This window comes from Muscardinus avellanarius (genome assembly GCF_963383645.1).
Source record: "Muscardinus avellanarius genome assembly, chromosome: 17".
Lineage (NCBI taxonomy): Eukaryota > Metazoa > Chordata > Mammalia > Rodentia > Gliridae > Muscardinus > Muscardinus avellanarius.
In genome coordinates, this window is record NC_137803.1 from 21,271,102 (window position 1) to 21,294,121 (window position 23,020).

Genomic DNA, 23,020 nt, shown 5'->3' on the forward strand with positions numbered 1-23,020 from the left:
CCCAAATCAGTCTTGTCTATAAATCCTATGAATGATTAAGTCTTATGATGATTTATGAATATGCTTGTTAAGTCTTATAAGATTAATTTGCTTCGTCTTTTGTGGTGAGGCGTGATGGCCCACGTACTCTTAAAAACCTCTAGGACAATCAGAATAGCAGTTGTGCAAACTTCTTTCCTATCCACCTTCCCACTCTTAGTCTTTTTAGAAGCATGGATGAATGTCTACTATATTCCAAGATACATGACAGCCTTTTATAACATTAAGAAGCCTTTGAGTAGCTCTAGTATACCAGGAGAAAACAAAACAAATACAACAATGTGTGCTAGCCTTATGTCTGTCAAAAGTATGTATGAGGTCCTATGAAGATGCAATAGAACAATTAATTGTGTCTAGGAAGAGAAGGCAAAACTTTTCTCAAATTAAATCTGAGATGAGCTTTGAGGTCCTAGGAGAGCTTCACTGCATAGGTACCCTTAGTTGATTACAGTCTGCTCCATATTTCTGGCTGGTCTATAAGCAGCTCTAGAACAAACTGTGTAGTAAGAATGTCTGGGTCAGGCAGCTTTAGAACAAACTGTGTAGTAAGAATGTCTGGGTCAGGCAGCTTAGGCTCCAAAAAGGTAGAGATTTTATTTACCAATGGCTAGATCACTGCATTAGAAACAGAGAGTTGACCTTGGGGCTTTCTTATTATATTTTATCTAATCTAAGATACATCGTGTTCTATATTTTGACATCTCTGAAAACAGGATGTGTTTCAAAATGAGTAGCCTTTTAGACTCACTGAAACAAAGCATGGCCTCTATCTTATGAGACAATCTTTTAAAAAAATGTATATGGTTTTGTGCTTTGCTCCTCTTCCTTGAACATGTGAAGAAACCACCCTCTGACATCAGCATTATTTGGGGCCTATACTTAGAATCTCCTTAAACTGAGGATCAAGCAAATTATCAACCAAATTACATTAAACTTTACCAGTCCATTCAATCAGCAACCCTGCAGCTGGTCCCTTTGATCTTTGCAAATAAGGAAAGAAATCCCAAAGAGGCTCAGTATTTTCCCAAGGTAACAAAATAACTGGCAGAGCCAATTCTGTCAGTGGGCCAAAGGCGAACTCTCTGTCAGCCAGAGCTTCCTCTACAGCTTCTTTTCATATCAGAAGGACTTCATGTCTTTTATACAGGTAAATGGTTCAAGGAGAATAAAAGCATGACAGCTGAAAAGTAGGAATATTATAAAAATCACTTTAAAGCATGTGACTGTCCTCCTGTGATGTGGTCCAAAGACCCTACTCTGATAGCTGGTATGCCAGCCACTCACCCTGCCCCAGAAGTGGAGCTGGCCCTGTTAGACCAGAAATACATAGCAGGCTGGAAAGAAACAAGGCAGAATTGTAAACTGGACCAGATTCCACAAATAGCAGCCAAGCAGGTGTTAGACATACAGCAAGAGTAGAAAACTGGCAACTCCTTTTAGATTTCTGTGTAACACGACTAATCACACGTCTAATAATTATTTTTAAACAAGAATCATACTGCTTATATGGACAAACATGCTCTGATTGAGAACCTAATAACTGGAAAGAACAATGAATAAACACATGTCCAATACTTCCATCTTCATTTCAACATATAAACACCAGAAAATATTCTTCCTGAGGCTCACACATGTTGTCAAATGTAAAACTTAATTTAAGCATAATTAGGAAATAGAAACATTTTTATCTACTAGTAGACAGACTTACACCCCAGATATTTAACCACCTGTAGAGAACAACAATGACCAGTCAAAACAGTACATGGGCCGGGCACAGTAGGTGGCGCATGCTTGTAATCCCCGCGCTTGGGAGGCGGAGGCAGGAGGATCGCGCAGGTTCGAAGCCAGCCGCGCTGGCTTAGGAGATCCTGTTTCCAAAAATAAAATAGGTCTGGGAGTGTAGCCCGGAGGTAGAAGGGCTTCCAGGAACCCCAGTACCACCAAAAAAAAAAAAAAAAAAAACAGTAGATGGCTGGTAGGGCCACCGCAGTGTGTACTACATGATGGCCAGTCCTACCAACAGCCGCAGCCATGGTTTGTAGTAAAGGGGCTCAGCGTCAGACCACTCTGGCTCAATCTTAATTCTAGCACTTGTTAGGTGCATGATCTGTGGGAAATTGTTTAACCTTCCTGTGCTTCAAATTCTCCATCTCTGCAATGGTGGCCTCAAAAATCCTGCCCTCAAAAAAGTACGCGAGGATTAAATTCATTCGTAGATGTAAAGTTCTTAACACAGGGCCTCCACAATAGTATAAATGTCTTGGAAACATCAGCCTTGACCCACAAGCAGACTTGCTACTTTAATAGTACCTTAAAAAATAGAATATGGTATAAGAACATCCTGAATTCATAAAATATCTGTTACCCCTCTTAGTCATTCAAAGTACTACTCATTACATTCAGTGAATTATAGAACCGTTTTTATCATAAAAATTATAAAATAAGAGCAAAAATATCTCATGTTAAGTCAAAAGTAAGTTGCAACTAAATCTCTAGATTTTTTTTTTTTCTGTCATTGCAGGTAGCCTCATATCACTACAAAGCTGTGGCAATTCCTTCTTCTTTTTCTAATCTATTACTTACCATTTAAATCACTTAAATCATGGTCGCTTTAGTCTCCAAGATGCAAGCTGTGAGGGAAAAGGCAATAATCATTCATATCTATGTAACCATCACATATACAGAAATCTATTTTTAAGGAAGAAAACACAATTATCACTAGAATGCCATTATTTTTTTACATTTTCTTCATTTTATTCTCCATTAAATATAATCAGCAAAATTTTATAGTTTTATCTTGCAGATTAAGTGCATATGTAATTAAACAGTTGCCAAACATATAGAGAATGAGAAATTACTGCTGTGTAATGTATCGACCATCAGGTTGATCAGGCCAGTTGTTATATTTGACAGCAAGAAAAAAACTAGTTGGTTTCTGTTCAGAGCAGTAGCAAAGCAAAATCTGTGTGCCTTTCTTTCAACTTCAAGGACTAGAGATTCAGAATGCTTTTTACTTGTACCCAGGGACTGGATAAGTTTCCAAGAACATGGTACTAGGGCCCCTTTAGTTAGAAATTTGGCAAAACTCACAATTTTATCACTCACTAATAAACAACTAAGAAGGATCAGGCTCAAAGCAACTATCCATATACAAAAGGCTAAATTGGCCATTCTTCGAGATGCTGTTTCTACATGTATTTGAATAAAGTCAAGAAATCTGAAGGGGCTAGTAGCTGCTAGTAGAAGATGACATGCTGTTTTTATCCAGTCTTTGATATGTGTTCTGTTCTTAAGCACATATGACCCTGTTTGCACACCAACCATGTATGTTGTCAATATTATTCCTTCTCAGTTGGCATTTAATAAACCAATTCTTGTGCCGCTGGCATCCGTACCAAACAAAATTAACCTCTTCAGTGGGGTAAAGTTCAGGCTTAGCTGGTATAGCATGGAAAAACCGATGGCCACAATCCAGGATTTATTTAGGGGGAAAACAATCAAAAGCAGTGCTATTTTCAGTTTCACAATTACTATGGTAAACAAAAAGTTCCAGTAAACTCCATACTCAGTTTCGTGTTCCTGGTAGTCTATGGACTTTATAATGACCAATCGTCCTAGTCCCAGGAAGAATAATGGCCAAAAAGAATACATTGACTTTGTAAGGTAATGAGATCTGGACCCTTCTACATATTTTCCCCCCTGACCTCTGGAAAAACCACCGCAGTCCCAAAAATAAAGCCACCTACTCCAAAAATCCATTGCCCCTGTTCCATAGAGCTCTGTTTTGGCAAGTCTTCTGGGAAAAATGGGGAAGCCCACAGCCAAAGTGGCAACAGCGGTATAAGCGCTGGTAATTTACACGGTAATAGGTGATGACCAGAATGTGTTGTGATTCTTGATTGATTTTCAAGAAATCTTCAAGGATTTTTTGGACAGGTGCTCCGGCATAGCAAGTCCTCCTCTGGCATATTTGATAGAACAGCGTTGCCCACAGATAATTACAATGAGATATGGAAGAGGAATGGAACGCAAATGGTCAGAGTGATCACCAGGGGAACTATTAGGACAACAGAGTCAATGAAGAATCGAGTTTTCCAGGTATGTGAAAAAGAGCACAAGTGCTGGGAGAAAATGATCAGGAACTCTATGCACAGGATGCAAACTGCAGGGGAGTACATGCCCGTGGTGATTTCCAGCATGCTGGGTTCCATTGAGGTTACTGACAAAAGCTTCCTTCATCTGCTTTTGAGCTCTTCCTGGTGGGTCCCCTCTAGAATGCCATTATTTTTTTTTTTTTTAAATTTTATTTTATTTTATTTTTTTTTAACAATTTTTTTTATTGAACATAAATAGTATACATTTACACTATATTTGGTGCCCTCTCCCCCCGCCCCCGTTTTCTCCCCCCCCCCACCAATGGTTGGCCAGGTTAACCATGTCTTATTCATAATTTTACACATGTTCAGGTGAAGATGCTCCTTAATCAAGATCGGCCTTTCTCCTCTCCTATCTTTCCATTAAAACTTAGCTAGTATTTCCCCTCTAATATCTGGGGTCCTACTGGTATCCTTTGTGTTTTCTAGTTTGGGCATATTAGAGGAAACATGTGTATCTTCTCCTTCTGTGCTTGGCTGATCTCACTTAACATGATGCTTTCCAGGGCTTTCCATCTTCTTGCAAATGATAAAATTTTGTTCTTCTTTATGGCTGAATAGAATTCCATTGTGTGTATTTCCCACAGTTTTGCTATCCATTCATCTGTTGATGGTGATCTGGGTTGGATCCATATTTTGGCTATTACAAATTGTGCTGCTATGAACATAGGTATGCATATGTTGCTGTATTTCTCTGAATTCAACCCTTTTGGAAAGATACCCAGGAGTGGTATAGCTGGATCATATGGTGGATCTATTCCCACCTTTCTTAGGAATCTCCACACAGATCTCCATAGTGGCTGAACTAGTTTGCACTCCCACCAACAGTGTAAAAAAGAACACCACTGTAATAATTGCTGAACCCTTGGTGACTGTTAAGGTCATTTGTTGAGAAATTAAGCTGAAAACAGAATATCTGCATACCCTTAAAGTATCTCTATCAAATATTTGATAATAGCTGGGCATGATGGTACACGCCTATAAGCCCAATGACAGGAAGATAGCAAGTTCAAAGCCAGCCTCAGCAACTTGGTGAGGTCGTCAATAACTTAGTGACCCTGTTTCCAAATAATAAAATAAAAAGGGCCGGGGACATAGCTCAGAGGTAGAATGCCCCTGAATTAAATACCCAGTGCCACACACACAAAAAAAAATTGATAATTACAAGAGAAAAAAATCATGATTTTATAACAAAGTCTTGGCAGACACTACCTTAGCCAAATGACCAATACTAATTTTAACCAGAATATACCCTTACATCTTACTCTCCTGATACATAGCACTGAGAAGAGCAAACCACTTCCAGTCTGTGGCAGGCAGTAATGCACAGCTTCAATCCAATCTTGAGAAAACATAAAAAGAAAACCACACAAGTGGAATGAGGTTTTACAAAGTCACCGACTCGTCAAAGTTAGAGCCAAGAAAACAATCCACAGAGTAAAGAGAACTTACAGAAAGGGAGAAAATATTTGCAGACTATTCATCTGACAAGACATTAATATCCAGGGTATGTAAGAAACTCAAACAGTAGCAAAAAAATATATGATTTAAGAATGAGAAAATGACTTAAATAGATGCCTGTCAAAAGAAGATATACAAAGGTGCGACAACTCTATGAGAATGATGTTCTGCATCACTAATCCTGAGAGAAATGCAAATCAAACCCATAACAAGGCATCGCCTTAGCCCAGTTAAAATGGCTATTATCAAAAAGACCAAAAATAACAACTGCTGGTGAGGATGCAGAGAAAAGGAAACTCTTATTGACCACTGGTACAAATGTAAATTAGTATAAACCTGACAGAAAACAGTATGAAAGCTCCTCAAAAAAACTAAACATAAAACTGCTATACAACTCCAGCAATCTCACCACTGGATAGGTATACAAAGTAAATAAAAATCAATACATTGAAGAAATATCTATACCTCCATGTTTATTGAAGCACTGTTCACAATGTATAAGGCATGAAATTAACCTAGATGTCCGTTGGCAGATAAATGGATAAATAAAAAGTTATATAAACAGTGAAGTAATATTCATCTATAAAAAGGAATGAAATTCTGTCATTTGCAGTAACATGGATGGAACTGGAGAACAGTATATTAAATGAAATAAGTCAGGCAAATACTGCATGTTCTCATTTATAGGTTGAAGCTAACATGTTGGCCTCTTCGAAGTAGACTAGAATGGTGGTTACCATAACCTGGAAACGATGTGGAGGAAGGCTACTGGAGGGAGGAGGCGCAATAGCACAGGACCGCAGGTGGAGAGAAAGAACCGTTTCTATCTACAGCATAGTTGATTAACTATAGGTGGCAACTAACTAAATATTTCAAAACAGCTGGTAGAGACGATTGCTAAATATTCCCTGCACAAATAAATGAAAAATGCCAGTGGTGACAGATAAGTCAATTGTCCTGATGCGATCATTGCCATTATATACATGTATGGAAACGCCATACTGTACTTCATAAGTATGTATAACTATTTTCCTGTGTTGGTTGAAAATAAAGATATATTTAAAGAAAACTGACAAGGTTATAAAAGCCAGAGAAAGGTAGAAATTATCAGATTAAAGAGGCTAAGGAAATGTGATAATTAAATAACTGACTTATTTCTTGGAACAGAAAAATGATGTTACAGGTAAAGCCAGTGAAATCTGAGTAAAGTCTATAGTTCAATTAATGGCATTATTCCAGAATAATTGAAAATTATACTATGATTTTGTGGGTATTGACATAAGAAGAAGCTGGGAGAAAAATACTCAGGAAATATCTTTACAACTCTAAAATCTGAAATAACCTGCCAATAAAAAGTAAAAAGGACTCAGTAAACTTGAAGTAGAAGGATCATAGGTGTGAGGCCAGCCTCAATGACACAGCAAGATCCTATCTCAACATTTTAATGAAGGGAGGGGGAGGCTGGAGATGTCGTTTAGTAGTAATGTGCCCTGGGTTCAACCCCCAGTGTAGAAAAAAATAATAAAATAACAATTAAAATAAAAAGAAAGAGAAAGAAAGTGTGAGAGAAGGAAAAGGAAAGTGGAAAGAAAATAATATAAAAACTATTCTCTTTTTTTAGGCACAGAATTAGTGTATATGACCAACATCCCTTATAGTTAGATGTTGCCATGAGATTGAGTATTAGTCAATGAAACGGGCAGAAATTCTGTGTGCCATTTCCAAGCTAAGACTAAATGGTAAACCCTCTTACACTCTTACCAATTAGATAAAGCAATACCTTTGGGGATGGGAAGAAAGTGGCAGAGCCTCCAGGTAGAAGGAGCCTGGGTCTCTCATTTACTGCATAAAGAAACCCACTGCCGATGAAGACCACTCATGCAAACTTTTGCATAGGCATGCAATAAAGTTCTTCATGTTGTACCATTAAACATTTGGGATCTGGGCATGGTGGTGAACGCTTGTAATCCCAGTGCTTGGGAGGCTGAGACAGGAGTACCATGCAGGTTCGAAGCCAGCCTCGGCTACTTAGTGAGGCTCTCAGCAACTTAGTGAGAACTTGTTTCTAAATAAAATATAAAATTAGGTCTGGAAGTATAGCCTGGGGTAGAAAGCCCCTGGGTTCCATCACTAGTACCACAAAAAAATTGGGGAAATCTATTGTTTACCCTAATTTGAGAATAAAACATATATATATATATATATATATATATATATATATATATATATATATATATAACTTTTCTATAGTCCTTATTTCCCACTGAGATATTCTGCAAACTTTATCCCTTGAAATGTTTATCTCCATCCCATGGGCTAGCAACATACTAATAATAAATTTGGCAAGTACAAGAGCAATTGACTGCAATCGTTCTCAAAGGAATAAACCGAATCTGTAATTCATTTCACAGCTTGAGTTTACTTTCCTATAACACATCTAGTTGCAAGAGCACACAGTTTTCCTCAGAGAAACTAAGTAGGTCCTTCTTTATACCATGCTGGTAGAGGAGAAAGAGCAGACCTACTAAATTCCAATGATAAATGGTCCCCATCTCCAAACTATCTACCTTGCTAAATTTAAACATAATTAGAAAATACAAGTAGTTTTATTTACCAGTGACCAGGTTTATGCCTCAAATATAACAACTGATACAGCACAGGCACTGGCCAATCAGAAGAGAAGTAGTTGGCTGGTATGGCCACCGCAGTGTGTACTAGATAAACTTGAGTCCTACCAATGGCTACACCAGGAGCTCAGGTTCACAGTGAAGTGCTTGAGAGTTCAAACTCTGGAGGAGTTTGTCAGGGCAACTGAATGAGAGTTGGGCAATCATTCAGGTGGAAAAGCTGATAAAACAAATGTTAAGCTATTCTTTCAATTAATTCCCTTGAAATGTCTACTGGTAATAGAATATATCAATGTTCTCATTATGTAAATGTTTCTTATCTATTGCTCAACGTTCAGATGACCGGTGGATATCAAGGAAATATGAGAATGTAATATATACCAGACACTGCTGAGAGTTACTAAGTCATAAAAAACACAGGCTCTTACCTCAGAGGCTTTAAAATGTAATGATTCATGCAAGCTAACAAACGCATAGGGGAAAACTAAACATGAAAAAAAATGTATTCTGTGGCACCTGATAACAAGAAGGGGAAATCACCTTACTAACCCCACAGACGATGGCAAACTTTGAAATTCTATATCTTTGTGGGAAATGGCTCAGTATATCATCCCACTCTTCCCACACTCACCATTATTCACTCCTGTTCTTAGGAAGAGCTCTCTTTGAGAATTAGAAGGAAATGAATGGTTGACATAAGTATAGAGAATGCCAGGAAGGATTACTTGAGCTTGTCAATTAAACAAAATATTCTAAGCCGGTTATGGTGGCACATGCCTGTAATCCTAGTACTTGAGAGGCTGAGACAGGAGGATTGCAGGTTTGAAGCCAGCCTCAGCAACTTCAGCTAGACTCTCAGCAACTTAGCAAGAACCTGTTTCAAAAAAAAAAAATTAAAAAGAGCTGGTGGCATAGCTCAGAGGTAGAATGCCGCAGGGTTCAAGCTAAAGGGAGAAAAAGGATGAGAGAGAGGGAGAGAGAGGGAAGGAGGGAGGCAAAACTATTCATTCAGCTCTACTATATAGCAATACAGTCTTAGATCCTCGGTCTTGCTAACATCAGTTTCCTCGTGCATATAAAATTAAAGCCAGAATAAATGATCCTGCCATGGTTTGAATATGGGTTGTTTCCCAAAGGTTCAATGTGCTGGAAGTTTGGTTACCGGGATAGTGCTAAGGTAGTGGAACCTAAACCAGGTATGGTGGTGTACAACTCTGCTTCCAGGACTGGAGAGGCTGAGACAGGAAGATTACATGTTAGAGGCCAGCCTCAGCAACTTAGTAAGACTCTGTTTCAAAATAAAATAGGGCTGGTGGTGTAGTTTAGAAGTAGCATGTGTCTAGATTCAATCTAAGTACAACACACAAAAGAATACATGTAACAATGAATGCTAGTGAGTAGGCTTAGAGGAAGAACACTTATACATCCTCAGTAGGGCTGCAGATTAGTATAGCCACTATGAAAATCATATGAAAGTTTCTCAAAAAGCTAAAAACAGCGTGGTGGCGCACGCTTGTAATCCCAACATTTGGGAGGCTGAGACCAGAGGATGGCGGTTCGTGAACAGCCTCAGCTACTTAGCGAGGCTCTTCGCAACTCAGTGAGACCCTGTCTCAAAAATAAAGAGACTAAATAAAGAATAGGGCTCAGGGTGTACCTCAGAGGTAGAATGTCCCTGAGTTCCATTCCCCAGTACCAAAAAAAAAAATAAATAAATAACTAAAAATAGAATTGTCATAGGATCCAGCTATACCACTGCCTGCCTGGTATTTATCCAAAAGAATTAAAGTCGGCATATTTTAGAGCTATATGTATACCATGCCTATTGCAGCACAATTCAAAATAGCCAAGTTATGAAATCAGCTTAAGTGTGCATCAACAGATTATTAAAGAATATGTGAGATAGATAGGTAGATAATATGTATTCAGCCAGAAAGAGCAAAATTGTTATTTATAAGCCGGGCGTGGTGGCGCATGCTTCTAATCCGCACGGTTGTAATCCCCACACTTGGGAGGCAGAGACAGGAGGATTCCGTTTCGAAGCCAACCTCACTAGCTTAAGAAATCCTATTTCCAAATAAAATATAAAATAGATCTGGGAGTGTAGCTCAGAGGTAGAAGGGTTCCATCCCCAGTACCACCAAAAAAAAATTATTTACAAAAAAAAATGGGCAAAACTGAAGACCATAATTTTGAGATAAATAGGTCAGGTTCAGAGAGAAAAGTATTGTATGTTTTCTTTGTATGTGGAAACCAGATGGAAAAACCAAGAGTGGGGGAGAAGAGAGAAAATACGCAGTGAAATTGAATTGTTTTTATGTATGCATGAATATACCACAGTGAACCCCACCATTTTGTATAATTACCATACATCAATATGAAAACCTAACTCCAGCCGGGCGTGGTGGCACACACCTGTAATCCCAGCATTTGGGAAGCTGAGACAGGAGGATCGCACAGGTTCAAAACCTGCCTCAGCTACTTAGTGAGGCTCTCAGCAACTTAGTGAGACCCTGTTTCCAAATAAAATATTTTAAAAGATAGGTCTGGGAGTATAGCTATAAACTTATAAACTTTTCTATAAACTTTCTATAAACTGTTCTTAGTCTGGGTGATTACAACAGAGACCATGTGTGATGCTTTTATCACTTTGCACTGCTGTAATCACCCAGTGCCACTAGTGTAGTGCTAAGCCATTCATAAAAAACATGTAAATGAGTAACTTTTATGTTCCAATAAAACTTTGTGGACAATAAGATTTGAATTTCACATAATTTGGGTGACATAGAATATGATTCTTTTAATTTTTAGTCAGCCACTTAAAAACTGTTCTTAGATGGCAGATCATATAAAAACTGTCAGTGGGCTAGATTCAGCCTGTAGACTACAATTTGCCCACCCCTGCTATAGAGAGAACTGATATTACTTACATACAGTCCTTTAGAAAGCTGTGTCAACAGAATCCGTTAATCATCATTTATTGACTTTTCAGGCAGGGCAGATCCTATCTTATTAAAGGGATGATTATTTCTACTAGATTGCTAATAATCTAGTTCTGGTAGAACTAGTGGTTGACTTTTTTGTTTTTATTTTATTTTTTATTATTTTGGTACTGAGGTTTGAACCAAGGGACGCTGTACCTCTGAGCTATACCCCAGGTTCTTGCTAAATTGCTGAGAGTGGATTCAACTCTGTGATCCTCCTGTCTCAGCCTCCCAAGTACTAGGATTACAGGCATGAGCCACCATGCCCATTTTTCATTAAGTCAGGCAGGTTTGGGCAAAATTTTAGTGACATTTTAATTTTGACCTTTACCTCAATTCAGTCCATATCAAAAATATCCCTACCAGTACTGCAATATACATATATATATATATATATATATATATATATATATATATATATATATGCATCCCTACCTTTTCTATCCAAGGTCAGAATGCATGATCTGGAGACAAGATACTATTCAAATTACTGAACAAGATTCTCCATGTACTTTCATCCCCCAGATGTGGAGACCTGTAGAAGGATTTGGCCCATTCTCAACAATGAGGCCTTCTAGTAGCAGAGAGGTTGCTAGCACACAGTAAAAGCTAAAATTTTTAATTTTTTCATGTGAACCCAACATAATGGTCACAGAGAATATTACTTTCCATAACCTAGAACTCGGCTGCTGGATTCCCTGTTGTACAATCCCCACTCTGTTGGTTCAAAATAGTGACATTATCAAAGCTTACGTTTCCCGTTTTATTTTATTTCTATTTATTTATTTATTTATTTATTTATTTATTTATTTATTTTGCGGGTCTGGGGATGGAACCCAGGGACATTCTACCTCCGAGCTACACCCTTTGCCCTATTTTTAATTATTTATTTTAAAACAGGGTCTCACTGAGTTGCAAAGAGCCTCACTAAGTAGCTGAGGCTGGCCGCGAACTGTGATCCTCCTGTCTCAGCCTCCCGAATGCTGGGAATACAAGCATGTACCACCACGCCCGGCTGCGTTTCCCTTTTTTTGTTTGCCCCCTTCTGTCTGTGCCTTTCTTCGCCCCACATCTTCTCTTTCCTCCTCAACTCTGGAGAGATGGACAAGCCACTGATTTAGTGTTCCAACTAAACGTACTTCAATCATGTGTATGCAGAAGAAGCCCCACGGGAGAAAGCTCAAAGTACCTCAAGCTACTTTCCTGGAAACCCCACCCTCAGCTCAAGCCTATGTCTCAGTGATGATTATTATCTTTTCCACATTCTCAAGAGCTACACCGGCAAAAGCACGTGCCGAGACCCAAACAAAACCTGTAACTGTGAGAGTAAGACTAAGGAGAGACCGGCATAATATAAAATCATGGGTGGTCCGACAGGAATTCTGGGACTGAAGCGCTAAAGAGACCTGGAGAAAACTGGGGCCGGAGTCACACCTTAAATCTAGCAATAAACCTGCCTTACAGAGGGAGAAAGGTGCCCTCCAGTGGAGGAAAAATGTTTAACAGCTCTTACCGTCAGACCTGGTTTATTCCTATAGATTAGAAAGACAAAGCCGCGTGGCAACAAGCTATCAATCAGCTGAAATTCTGACACCACACATACTAGCGGAATTCCGCTCATCAGTAATAACACAAAGGCTTCTCTGCTAAGCGAGCACTTGACAGACGCTGCCTCGTTAATCTTTACAACTGTGTGAGTTAGGTACCGTTTAAGAAATTGAAGAGCTTCAATTTGACCAAAGAACTCCTGTTAATAAGAGAATGAACAAAGATGACATTTAATTGTTCAGTCTAAGAAATATGACTCATAAGACTATGCATGTGCACGCGCGCGCGCGCACGCACACACACACACACACACACACACACACACACAGTGAACACTATAGAAGTTTAGGTACTATTTGCTGCTCTGCTCACTTTTTCTTCAGCTTTTTTGTTTTTTGTTTTTGCGAGTCTGGGGGAGGAACCCAGTGGCATTCGACCTCAGAGCTGCACCCTCTGCCCTATTTTTTATTCTTTATTTTGAAACCGGGTCCCACTGAGTTGCAGAGGGCCTCACTAATTAGCTGAGGCTGTCCGCGAACCGCGATCCTCAGGTCTCAGCCTCCGGAATGCTGGGATTACAAGCGTGCGCCACCACGCCCGGCTCCCGGCTTGTTCTTAAAATCACTTTTTTGGCTGAGTGTGATGGCACATGACTGGATCACAGGTTCAGTGACTTAGCAAGACTCTGTTTCAAAATTTAAAAGACAGGGGAAGTAGCTCAGAGGTAGAACACCCCTGGGTTCAATCCCCTGTAGGACAAAAGTTTAAATTAAAAATTGTTTAAACTTTATTAAAGCATTATTGGTATTATTTTGCCTGCCTGCCTTCTTCCTTCCTTCCTACTTTTGTGGTAGTGGGGATGAAACCCAGAAGCATTCTGCCTCCAGGCTACATCCCAGCCCTGTTTTATTTTTTGTTTGGAAGCAGGGTCTCCCTAGGTTGATGAGAGTCTCACTGCTTGCTGAGGCTGTCCTTGAACCTGAGAGCCTCCAGTCTCATCCTCCCAAGTACTGGGATTACAGGTGTGCACCACCACGTGGCTTTGCTTGTTCTTAATTAGAATATTGATTCTGCTTTAACTTGGAGCAAAAAAATCTGTTTGTGAACAATCCCCCATCTCCTTTAAAAACGTAGAATATCCCAGTGATTTTTAGGGGTGCTAAATTTTTACTTTGTGGGAGGTACCATCATGTTCCCCTTAATCTGCATATTGTCAGGTCTTAGATGATATTCCTTGCTGTCCTGGATTTTCTGGACCCTCTCCCAAGAGAGACTTCTTAGTACTCAGTTCTACTGTCTTCTTTTATACTTGTCCAAGAAGACAAATGAATTGTTCAACACATTAAATATTATCTACTTCTGCAACATGAAACAAAATCAATAGCCCTCTTAACAACACTCCATACTGTATGCTGGGACTTCTTTTACACTCAAACATCGAGGAATCTTGCTAAGAGTAGCTCTGAACAAAAGCAACACTTCTGAATTCTCATTTTTCACTACTATGTAAAGAAATTGACACAGCTTTAATGCCATGATTATCAGGCTTTAAAGAACTGGAAAGAAGGAAAATGATTGCTTTTAGTATCTAAGAAAAAGTTCTACTTACTACAAGCACAAATCAATATAGGGACTAAGAAACATCAGTATTAATATTGGGCTACATCAAGAATGCTGGTGTCTTTCCTTTTGCCGCCAGAACAAGATCCAGAGTATCCAAGTGACTCTGATGGGTCCCAAGCCGCCTTCTCACTCATTCACTCAGAAAGCAATTATTTATGGAGCACCTTAGGTGCTTCTAGGCACTGATTCCAACTGTTGGGAATATAGCAATGAGTGAAATAAAAGTGAAGAGAAGTAAAGGTGTAAAGGGGCAGAGGAAAGGCACGAGGAGTTGGCGGTCAGGGCAGGCGTCTGCTGAAACCAGACTTGAGCAAACACCTGCAGGAAGAGCGGCACGAACCCTGGAGCATCCGAGGAAAGACCGCCCAAGGAGAAGAAATGGGGCAAAGGTCTGGAGGCTGAAGCATGTGTGTAGTTACTTGAGAACAAGACCAGTGTGGCCGGATCCTCGAGCAAATGAAGTGGGGGGAGATGTTCTGGTTTGGGGGAAACAAAGGGACTGGGAGGCATTGGCCATGCCACACAGGGCTTTTTAGGCTATGTGAGGAATTTTGCATTTTTCTCTATAATAGGAAAGCACTAATTTTTTTTTGGGGGGGGTGGTACTGGGGTTCCTGGAAGCCCTTCTACCTCCGGGTTACACTCCCAGACCTATTTTATGTTTTTGAAACAGGGTCTCTTATGCAAGCGCGGCTGGCTTCGAACCTGCGCGATCCTCCCGTCTCCGCCTCCCAAGCGCAGGGATTACAAGCGTGCGCCACCACGCCCGGCTCCGAAAGCGCTAACATTTTTGAGAAGAGATTCAATATCATCTGACGTGTTTGTAAAGGATATATTCTTTTTTTTTTTTTCTTTTGTGGTTCTGGGGGTGGAACCCAAGGGCTTTCTACCTCCGGGCTATACTCCCAGCCCTATTTTTATGTTTTTATTTGGAAACATAGTCTCATTAGGTTGCTGAGAGCCTCACTAAGTAGCTGAGGCTGGCTTCGAACCCATGCGATCCTCCTATCTCAGCCTCCCAAATGCGGGGATTACAAGCGTGCTCCACCAGGCCCGGCAGGATATATTCCTGGTGTGGTGTAGATGGAATGAGGAGGAATGGGGTAGAAGCCTTATCTTAGCTTCTCCCACAAGTAAATATATTATGCTTCAACAGCTAGTGTTAATTGAGATCCTCTGTGCCAGGCATACCTTTTCCCATTTAACCCTCAAAACAAAACTCAAGTTACAAAAATGTGAGAGGGTTCTGGGGTGTACCACAGTGGTGGAGCACCTGCCTAAGATGTGTGCTCCTCCCAACTCCCAGGTTTGAACCCCATCACAAGAAAAAAAAGAGGGGGGTCAGGCAAGGTTAAGTCACTTGCCCACAATAAAGAGCTAATAAATGGTAGAGTCATAAAACAAACCTGCTTGACCCTACTATAACACAACATATCCTTCTAACTCACTACATTCTTGTGTCAAACCTTTTTACCACTCAGGTCTTTGCAGATACTTTCTAGCTACCATAAATAAACCTCAACCCAATTACTTTGATAGAAAACTTCTGTCTGGCAGATCAACTTGAGCATCCCGTCCTGAAGGAAAGCTTTCCTGATTTTTTCCCAGGCCGTTCAGTTGATCCATCTTCTGTGCTTCTGCCAGTTGCTCTGTCTTCATATCCCTGAGGCAGTACTTACCTGGATGCATTATACACTTATCTACACTTATGTTTCCACCAGTGAGGTCCTCATAATAGGCCTCTTACTCGTCATCACCTCTCCCACCCCTACATTCTCTTCATGTCTCATCCACTCACACACATCTAGCACAGTTACTAAAGAAACACACAGCCAGACGTGGTGGCGCACGCTTTTAATCCCTGCACTTGGGAGGCTGAGACAGGAGGATCGCGCAGGTTTAAAGCCAGCCTCAGCTACTTAGTGAGGATCTCAGCAAATTAGTGATAGTGAGACCCTGTTTCCAAATAAAATATAAAATAAGTCTGAGAGTGTAGCCCGGAGGTAGAAAGCCTCTGGGTTCCACCCCCAGTACCGCCAAAAAAAAAAAAAAAAAAAAAAAGAAAGAAAGACACAGAGGAGGAGAGGGAGGAAAGGAGACTTGAGAAGACAGCCCAAATAATACTATATCTAATTATGAAGGTATCACTAACAACCTTACTAGCATGTATGGGGAGATAGGAAGGAATCAGCAGGACGGAGTTAGGAGGGAAGCACACCAAGAGAGGTTGTGAGCATATATGAATGTATCGCTTTTAATCTCACTATAATGCAATTATATTTTAACAATAAAATTCTAAAAGGACAGAGTCCCCTCTATTCTACCCTATGCATCTTCAACATCCGTGCCACATTTAAAACAAAACAAAAAAACCCTGAAAGATAGAGAGCATCATTAAAGTGATACAACAATAAACAAACCTTTGTCCAAAGAAATGTAGAGACTAGAAGCATTTAGCCTGAAGGATAGACTGTGTTTGTTGACTTCAACATTAGGAGGGCCGGGCATGGACACACATTTGTAATCCCAGCATTTGAAAGGCTGAGACGGGGGGATCACAGTTCATGGACAGCCTCTGCTGCTACTAAGTTGAGGCCCTTTGCAATTCAGGGAGACCCTGTTTCAAAATAAAGAATAAAAAATAGGGCTGGGGGTATAGCTCAGAGGTAGAATCCCCCTGGGTTTCATCCTCAGTACCAAAAAAAAAAAAAATTAGGAGGGCTGAAATATGCATATGGATGGTCATGAAAGGCAAAATTAAGAGTAATAGGTGGAAGACAGAAAACAAATCATGGCTTCACTGGAGAAAGAACATGCTAAGAAGCAAAGCCTTCCAAATATAAGGAATATTCCACTTCCAAACATGTTTATAGGAAAGCTCTATAGCCATCTTAATGAAAAGTATGTAAAGAAATACTCTAGCCCTACCGGCTATTCTGGTTAAGAGAAACGTTCTTGTAACTCCATAATTCTTAAAATAGTCCCAGATTTCTGGTTCAAGAGCGGTTTCTTCTAGGAAGTTAACAGATTCAATAATTTTTTAGAGCCTTTTCACTGTTCTTCAGTTTTCTAAAGGAAATGTCATCTTTGCTACTTTACCTACATGCTCATATTTTATGGACAGGCTAGGCATATGTTACAAATTTAGAGAGGGCACACATGAACTGTTGAGACAAAAGTCTCAACAGGTAAAAGTCTCAAAAGGTAAAACCTTTCTGGTGTCCTCTGACCTTCCCTCCTATCATAAGCTTTCTAGAACCTGATCAGCTTCTTTCTGCACTAGTGACCAATTTATAAACCCTCAACTCCAAATCCTCCCTAAAGGGGCTCTCCTGTTGATTTCTGGCAGCTGCCCCATCAGCAAGAGGTGTAGGTGGACACATGTACAGTACCTATATACAGTAGCACTCTGCCCCTAGGCTGGTGATCACCTTCCACGACCCTCCCAGCGCAGCCATCTCCACTCCAGGCCTCCTGCCAACCCTGGCACCCCTTCTCCCCTTCTTCCTCTACATGCCCAGTTACCAGCAGCAGTCCTCTGCACCTGAGACAGAGGCTTCATTGCCTACTGACTAAAAGCCAGCTCTGGTGTGGACACAAATAACCTCTGCAATCCAGTGGGCTACTTCAATTCTCTCTCCAATAAAGTCTAAACCCAGACCTTGGCCCCTCTCAGAATTCCAAGTTTGTCCTTCCTTGGGTCCTCTCCTTCAGCTCTAGGGTGCTATACAGAATGTCCATATATCTTTTGTCTTAGTTTAAAACTTTAATATTAAACTTTCCGGGTTGGCTGGGGATGTAACTCAGTGGTAGAGCACATAGCTAGTAAAGGATAAGACCCTGAGTCAATCAATGCCCAGTACTTAAAAAAATAAAAATTAAAACTTCCCTTGTTTAACGTCACTATGTAATGTTTTTCTAGACCAGCCCCGAACTGGTAAGTTACCACCACACCAGGCTCAAAGAAGCAACAGAATGCAGTGCAACAGTACCAGGAGGGGCCTCTTGCGAGGTGTTCAGGCCATGAGTGCCCTCACAATGGATTAATGTCCAAGGGCTGGACCGAAGGCGGCTGGTCCCTTCGCCTTCACTCCCTTCTGCCATGTAAGGTCAAATTCCTCCCCTCTAGAGGACGCAGCATCAAGACACCATCTTGGAAGTAGAGCACAGCCCTTGACAGCCAGCCAGCTGAACCTGCCAGCCTCTTAACACTGGACTTCACAGCCTCCAGCACTACAAGGAATAAATTCTAACCTCTATGAATTACCTAGTCTCAGGTATTTTATTGTAGCAGCAAAAATGGACTAAGACAATTAGTCACTAAAATTTTTCCTAGCTTTAGTCCTAAATCTATAAAAACTAATTGTATATTTGCTGAAATTTGAAACACTCAAAACTTAAAAAAAAAAAAGAAATCAGAAGGCTTAAAGCTACGTCATCCATAATACACAACAGTTGGTCCTATTTGATGGACAGCAGCAGCAGCAAAAAGGAAATACTCTCCCAAAATAGGTGTAATTTACCTCATTTTAAAATGCATTTGCATAGGGTGAGTGGAGAAAGAGATGAAGCAGAGCACAGAGGATTTTTAGGGCAATGAAAATACTCTGCATGATACTTTAATGATGAATACATGTCATGAATACATTTTCCCAAATTCATAGACTGTACATGAAGGGTGAACCCTAATGTAGACTATGGCCTCTGGTGATTATGTCACAAGGTAGGTTCATCAACTGTAACAAATCTAGGACTCTGGTGGTGAATGCTGAAAACAGGAAAGACTGTGAATGTGTAGAAGCAGGGGCACATGGGAAATCTCTCCATGTCACTTGTAACTTGGCCTGGAACCCAAAACTGCACAAAAAAATTAAGTTTTTAACACTAATAAAAAGAAACAGAGTTGTTACATTTTAAAAAAAGATTTATAGAAGATCCCATAAGTTAGAGATGTGATCTATCTCATTTTAAATTTATAATCTTATACACAAAACCAGGTTTAAAATTATCAGTAAATATTTAAATCACAACACAAAACAGTTTATGCTTTCTACTTTTTTCTTTTTAATGTGTGTGTGTGTGGTACTGGGTACTGACAGAGCTACACCACCAGCCCTCTTTAATTTTTATTTTGAAACAGGGTCTCACTCAGTTGCTAAGAGCCTTGATAAGTTGCTAAGGCTGACCTTGAATCCACGATCCTCCTGTTTCAGCCTTCCAAGTACTAGAATTACAGGTATGCACAACATGTCCACCCACAATTTACTTTTTTTATTGATTATACAAAGTAAATATATGAGGCATTATGGGAGAAATAAAACACAATCGATAACATTTTTAAGATGATTATTTTCTTCTTTAAGATATGAGGTAGTATGCAAGCTATGCAAAACACCAAAACAAAGAATATAAAAACTAAGTGAGTGATGAGGGAAGAAAAAGGAAAAGCCAACCTACCAGATTTTGGAAGATGATTATATTGTTTAAAGGAAATGTAAACCTTGGTCAGAGCTTTTAAAAACTATAAGAGTAAGCTTTAGATAACCTGAGTTGAGCACCTTTAATCTGAAAATCTAAACACTGAAATTTTACAGATTTCATAACATTTTGGATTTGAGATTTTTGGATTAGGAATGTTCAACCTGTAAAGTCTATGCAAATATTTCAAAAGTCTGAAAAACCCCAAAATCTGAAACACTTCTAGCCCCAAACATTTTGAATAAAAGATACTCACACTGTATTTCAAGTACGAAAAATCAAATGCACAAAGGCGAGGATACGCATAGAAAATTTGTGGGAATCTAGGTAAAGCAATACAGCTACGGCTAACTGCTGAAATAAACCAGCAGGTTAGAGTAGTGGTCTCATAAAGACCAGTCCGGTTTTGGTTTAAAGCACAAAGTCATTAGGGAGAAATGTTTAAGGTTGAAATAGGTAAAAGAAAACAAATGACTAGCCAGGCATGACAGCGCGCACCTATCATTCCAGGACTTGGGAAGCGAGACGTAGGCCTACAGGCTCCAGGCCACCTCAGCATCACAGGGAGATGCCCAGCAACCGAGGGAGACCCGGCTTCAAAACAAAAAATAAAAAGAGGCTGGGGGTGCAAATCAGAAGTAGAATGCATGGGGTTCAATACTTAGTACCACAAAAATAAAGAGAAAGCAGGGAAGAGAGGAAGGGAGCAAGGGAGAGAGAAAGAGAGAGAAATGGACCAGTGCCAGTATATGAAATACATGGGGATAAAGTTGGTACTTGTGAGAAAGCTGTTACATAGAAGGGTCTGGTCTAGGATCTGAAGAATAGATTAGGAGAAAAAAAAGCCAAGTTTTTTGTGTCCAAAAATAAAAGCAATCATAGATTATGAAAATGAAAGGAAGAATAATAAAAAACACCATGGGAAAAATATCTAACAACATAACCTGCTGTACAATGTGTTTAGGTGACATAGCAATTCAACACATCTGATAACCAGGTTTGAAGCGTAAGTCATGCACATTTGAAGAACCCTCATTTGCTCAGAAAGGATCAATTTTATTGGCCTTTTGCTTCTTGTTTCTCCTTTCATGCTATTTTCCTTTTGACAAGTTTACTTATTGATAGTCCTTCTACCAAATAGGTTTTAAATGACGGGTAGGACAGAAAAAAATAGTGAGTGGGGAGAAAGAGAGAGATTGATTGACATTGATTCTAATCTATTAAGAGCAATTTCTTGTATTCAAAACACAGGAGAAAATAGGACTTGTTACAATTTATCTTCAAGTGACATTTTTATAACTATTTAAAATTTAACAAGACATCATAAAACATTAAACATAAAATAAGAAAAAAATTCACATTTATAAATGTCAACAAGAAATAACATAACTAAAGAGATATATGCTTAAAAAAAATCCAGGACAGAGTTTCTCAGTTTGGTCAGAAATATTTATAAAGCTGAAATAAAGTACAACATAAAAAATATTTGTATTGATAGTAAATAATATACATTTCAGTCTTGACTTTACATAGTTTTCATATTTTTCTCTATTGATCCCAAATAACTTGGAATTAGCCTTTTATTACATTTCTATATTTAATTAAAATTTGAAGCAGCTTATTAAAATCTGTTAATTTTTTCTATTTAACATTTTCTTAATATCAAAGAGTAAGAACAATGAGTTGATAAATTTTACATTCACAATGGAATTTTAAAAATTTAACTGTTCCCATTATCTGCTATAAATTCTCAACTTAGCAGTATCCATACTGAGTAAGTATTCAAATATTTACTACCCAATGTCTTCATCATCTCTGCTTCTTCAGAATAACGGACTGCATATGGTCTGGAACATGACCCACCCAGCTCCACCTGATGTTTACCCACTTAAAAATCTATATTTTAAAAAACTAGATATGCTTTAATCTTCATAGCAATTACCTGTTTGGCTATGCAAGCTATTTGCTGTGCAGTAGACAATAATCAGAAAATAAAATGTTAGTGGCAAAAAAATCTGCACAGAGTAAACAAAACAGACTTCTCAAACTAGCCAGAGCAGTACGGTAAAAATAAAATAAAATAAAATAAAATAAAATAAAATAAAACAAAACAAAACACACAATGGCAAAGAAAGAGAGAGAAAGAGAAAGAAAACACTGTAGGCTTCACTCTACAGTGTTTGGCATGTCTATTCTATAGTGGAGGCACTAAATGAAGACTTGATATTTTATAAAATATAATTCATTGACCTATATGCTTAGAAATGCCTATTTAACAGTAAATCTACTTAGCAAAAATGCTGCCATTTGGATAAAGTATTCATTTGTAGTATTTGTACAAGTATACAGGTATTCTTTAATTTCATCGAGCTTTTTAAGTATATTATGCTTCCTGATTATTAGAAATAGTAAAAATAAAAACCTGTTTAGTAAAAATTACAAAATTATAGAGCTCTGTTCAATTCTAGCTACAAACTTTGAAGACTATAGAAACTAAAAATACTCAACTCTGAAAAAATAGCTTTAAAATACAAAGTTGCTTTTAGTTTTCCACACTCACTTTTTAAAATTTAGTTTCAAATTTTGTAAGGCAACTGGCAAATGAATCTGCAGTTTTTAATACTTGGAGCTAACCCCAAAACTAAAATCTAGGAAATAATCTATTATCTAATAATAAGTTCTCAAATGTCTTCTGCAAAATGGCTTATGAACTATCAAGTGTTATCAAGATTATATTACACATAATCAAAGCATTAATTAAATTAGAAAGTTCTGTTGAATGATACAATGTTTCTTAAAACTTCCTTTTAGCACTGCATTGTCCACTGTTAAATTGATACTATAATACAATATATCTTCTCTATTTGGTTTATGAAATCTTAAATGCATCAGAATCATAAAGTGCTATGTGCATGTATGTCCTATCACTCTGAACTTTGTTATGATAATTACAATGGACCAATATATGTATATTTTTTTAAAGTAACCGACTTCCACAAAAGATGCACCATAATAATTCTGATATTCCTTTTAGCTACTTAAAAGTAGATGTTAATTGTATTTTTTTTTTTCTTGGTGGTACTGGGGTTCCTGGAAACCCTTCTAC

The 23,020-nt window shown here is 38.8% G+C and overlaps 1 pseudogene across 1 annotated transcript; it reads right to left on the reverse strand.

Annotated features, from left to right (window-relative positions):
- Window positions 1-2,812: 2,812 nt before the first annotated feature.
- LOC308276081 (phosphatidylinositol-glycan biosynthesis class W protein-like) lies at window positions 2,813-18,540 on the reverse strand (annotated as a pseudogene). Its single transcript has 4 exons — window positions 18,391-18,540; window positions 12,779-13,012; window positions 5,459-5,535; window positions 2,813-4,309 (listed from the first exon to the last, which is right to left on the reverse strand). The product of its transcript is annotated as a phosphatidylinositol-glycan biosynthesis class W protein-like (transcript).
- Between the last annotated feature and the right edge of the window lie 4,480 nt (window positions 18,541-23,020).